This window comes from Leucoraja erinacea, chromosome 19 (genome assembly GCF_028641065.1).
Source record: "Leucoraja erinacea ecotype New England chromosome 19, Leri_hhj_1, whole genome shotgun sequence".
Taxonomy (NCBI): domain Eukaryota; kingdom Metazoa; phylum Chordata; class Chondrichthyes; order Rajiformes; family Rajidae; genus Leucoraja; species Leucoraja erinaceus.
Genome location: NC_073395.1, coordinates 38,988,380 through 38,993,011, shown reverse-complemented (window position 1 = coordinate 38,993,011; position 4,632 = coordinate 38,988,380).

Genomic DNA, 4,632 nt, shown 5'->3' with positions numbered 1-4,632 from the left:
TAGAGCATGTAGAACATCCTTTATTAAAAGCCGTCAACTCAAACTTCTAGCACAGAAGTATCAACATTTACCTTTATAAACCTTTTTGCATATCTTTGGTTCATTTGTTCTATATCTCTCTACATCACTGTCTATATCTTTTGTTTCCCTTTCCCCTGACTAGTCTGAAGAAGGGTCTCAACCCGAAACATCACCCATTCCTTCTCCCCAGAGATGCTCCTGTTCCACTGAGTGACTCCAGCATTTTGTGTCTATCTTCAAATTAAACCAGCATCTGCAGTTCCTTCCTACACATTTAGTTCTTAAATCTGCTCTTCCAGTTATTTGCACTGCACCCAGAGGGTGTTATATTAACGTAGCACTGTCAATGATCCCCTTTTGGTTTTCAACATGTTTTACAAAAAATTAACAACTAAATAGATAATCATTTGTTCTCTCCACATATTCAGCCTGTTTACAATATATATTATTGATTTAGACGAGGGAATTAAATGTAACATTTCTAAGTTTGCAGATGACACAAAGTTGGATGGCACTGTAAGCTACGAGGAGGATACTATGAGACTGCAGGGTGACTTGGATAGGTTGGGTGAGTGGGCAGATGCATGGCAGTTGTAGTGTCATGTGGAGAAATGTGGTTATTCACTTTGGTGGTAAGAACAGGAAAGCAGATTGTTATCTGAATTGTGTCAGATTAGGAGAAGAGGAGGTGCAACGAGACCTGGGTGTGCTTGTACATCAGTCACTGAAAGTAAGCAGCAGGTACAGCAGGCAGTGAAGAAAGCTAATGGCATGTTGGCCTTCATTGCGAGAGGATTTAAGTTTAGAAGCAAGGAGGTCCTACTGTGGTTGCCCAGGGTACTGGTGAGACCACACCTGGAGTATTGTGTGCTATTTTAGTCCCCTAATTTGAGGAAGGGCATTATTGCTATTGAGGGAGTACAGTGTAGGTTCACCAGGTTCATTCCCGGGATGGCGGGACTGACGTATGATGAAAGAATGGGTCGACTGGGCTTGTAGTCACTGGAAATTAGGATGAGAGGGGATCTTATAGAAACATATAAAATTCAAGTTCTGACAACTTTATGCTGAAAATAGTCCGAGGTTACATCAGAAAAGAGTATTTCCAAAATACTTGAAAACAAATAGTTGAATCATGCAGTGCAAGATGCAGCAGTCTCCATATGTCAGCCTGCACTGATAAATTTGTTGTCAGGGTTCATCAAACTCTATAAAGTTCAGCATGTCCAACACAAAATCACTCAACGAGAGACACTCATAAAGGGGCTGTCCCACTTGGGCGACCTAATTGGCGAGTTTAGAAGAGTTTAGGAGAGTTTGAAAAAGTGTCATGTTGAAGACCTCCTTCGACCTCCTTCAACTATGTTGAAGACTAGCTACAACTAGCTACGACTAACTTCGGGAAAATTGGACACCGAATAGTGGAGAGTGAAGACGACCTCCTTCGACCTCCCTTCGACTATGATGAAGACTACCTTCGACTACTCTCGATTACCTACGACGAACATGCTGACCTACTACGACCTTCTACGACTAAACCTACGAATAAAGAAAGTATCGATTTTTTCCATGGCGACCTTTTTTTTACTCGCGGGCATTTTTCAACATATTGAAAAATACGCCGTGACTTAGCTGAAGCCTCGAGTGTGCGGAGACCACACTTGAGCATGAAGGAGAGTTACAAAGACCTCCTATGACCTCTTGTCGACCATGCTGCGAGTATGAGTCGAGTGCAAACTCGCCAGAACTCGCGGATTGAGTTACCCGAGTGGGACAGGCCCTTTAGATAAACATCATGAGTAGGAAGAATCATTTTTGTCTCAGTCTGTTTTTTGAGGAGGAAAGGTAATTTTGGAGTGATGTGGTCTGTTTCACTACTGCCTGCATTACTTATGGTTAGAGATAAAGAACATGGAAAAACATAATGTGTAGGAAGGAACTGCAAATACTGGGTCAAACCGAATATAGACACAGAATGCTGGAGAAACTCAACAGGACAGGCAGCATCTCTGGAGAGAAGGAATGGGTGATGTTTCGTGTCGAGACCCTTCTTCAATATAAAGAAGCTCAGTGGACACAAACAAACATTGAAACAAAAAAAAAAGAAATATATGAAAATATAAATGTGCAAATCAATGGGGTACATAGACAGTGGAATCTATTTCCATGACTATGTCAAGTATGTCCAGTATGTGCTAAATAACCATGTGGCCAAAATTCCGGACGTGCACTCAAACAGTGGAAGATCATCTGGGAAAATGGTGGCAGCGGAGAAGATTCTGCCAAATTTGTAGAGCTAATTTTAGATGTCAACAAAAGCTGTGGTGAATTTAGATTATATGAAGGAAGATTTCAGAAGACGGTCCCAAGTCACAAAAATATAGAAAATGTTTAACTGGCAGATTGAACATGACAAGTTTCTGCCAGTTTTTTACATTTGCAATTGTTTGAGGAGATTCCTCAATTTAACCACATTTTAAGCCAAAAGACAAGAGCAAACGGCACGGTGGTGATAGCACGATGGCACAGGGCGGCACGGTGGGGCAGCGGTAGAATTGCTGCCTTAGAGCGCTTGTAGCGCTGGAGACCCGGGTTCGATCCCGACTACAGGTGCTGTCTGTACAGAGTTTGTGCGTTCTCCCCGTGGCCGCGTGGGTTTTCTCTGAGATCTTCGGTTTCCTCCCAAGACGTACAGGTTTGGAGGCTCATGTTGCTACAAGTGTAAATTGTCCCTAGTGTGTGTAGGGTGGTGTTAAGGTGCGGGGATCGCTGGTCGCCGAAGGGCCTGGTTCTGCGCTGTATCTCTAAAATTAAAGCAGTTATTTATGTTTTAACATTAAAAATTATTGTGTATTATTAAATATTGTTATTAACTATAAAATGCTGAGGAAACTGATTAATATACTCCAGAAAACAGGTAATTTGTTATGTACAGTGTTTCACTGTTATTTCTGACGTTAAAGTCCCATTACACAGAACATACCAATTTATTGGAAAGAACTGCAGATGCTGGTTTAAATCGAAGGTAGTAACTCAGCGGGTCAGGCAGCATCTCTGGAGAGAAGGAATGGGTGACGTTTCGGTTCGAGACCCTTCTTCAGGCTGATGTCAGGGGAGGGGGCGGGACAAAGATAGAATGTAGCGGAGACAGTAAGACTAGTGGGAGAACTGGGAAGGGGGAGGGGTGGAGAGAGAGGGAAAGCAAGGGCTATCCTGAAGTTAGAGAAGTCAATGTTCATACCGCTGGGGTGTAAACTACCCAAGCGAAATATGAGGTGCTGTTCTTTCAATTTGCGCTGGGCCCTCACTCTGACAATGGAAGACGCCCAGGACAGAAAGGGCAGATTGGGAATGGGAGGGCAAGTTGAAGTGCTGACTGAGCCACCAGGAGATCAGGTCGGTTAAGACGGACTGAGCAGAGGTGTTGTGCGAAACAATTGCTGAGCCTGCACTTGGTCTCGCCGATGTAGAGAAGTTGACACCTGGAACAGCTGATACAGTAGATGAGGTTGGAGGAGGTGCAAGTGAACCTCTGCCTCACCTGGAAAGACTGTTTGGGTCCTTGAATAGAGTTGAGGGGGGAGGTAAAGGGACAGGTGTTGCATCTCCTGCAGTCACAGGGGAAAGTACCTGGGGAGGGGGTGGTTTTAGTGGGAAGGGACGAGTTGACTAGGGAGTTACGGTTGGAATGGTCTCAGTGGCAAGCGGAAAGGGGTGGAGATGGGAAGATGTGGTCAGTAGTGGGATCTCGTTGGAGGTGGCGAAAATGTTGGAGGATTATATGCTGTATGTGATGGCTGATGGGGTGGAAGGTGAGGACAAGGGAGACTCTGCCCTTGTTATGAATGGGGGGAGGGGGAGTAAGAGCGGTGTTGCGGGATATCGAGGAGACACTAGTGAGAGCCTCATCTACAATGGAATAGGGGAATCCCCCGTTTCCTAAAGAATTAGGACATCTCTGATGCCCTGGTATAGAACACCTCATCCTGGGCGCAGATGCGGTGCAGACGGAGGAATTGGGAGTTGGGGATATTAGCTTAAAATTGTTTATTTTGTGATAAACTCGGCTGTAATTAATGAAACTGCAGATAGGCCCAGTCTGAAGAAGGGTCTCAACCCGAAACGTCACCCGTTCCTTCTCTCCAGAGATGCTGCCTGTCCCACTGAGTTTTTCATGTCCAGTTTTTGTTTAAACCAGCATCTGCAGTTCTTTCCTACACATTAATAAATCTGCAACAATTTATCATCTTAAAAGCTTTTTTTTTTTTAATCAAACAAACAAATGCATTACTATCACCTCCTGAGAATCCCGGGTGCATTGGTAGATGGAACATTTTGTTTGTAAGTAATTGAACAGACATATTCATTTCTAAACTTAGTCCTGGATCACTTTGACAGTGGGAACACCTATGTTAGGGTGATATTAATCGATTACAACTCAGAATTCAACACCATAAACCCAAATAAACTCTAAACCTTTGGACCTTAGCCTTATGGCCTCCATCCACAGCTGGTTTCTAGACTTCATGACCGGCAGACCTCAGTCAGTTAGAACCTGTCATAAGGTTTCCTCCACCCTGACCCATAACATTGGTTCTCGTCAGGATCATG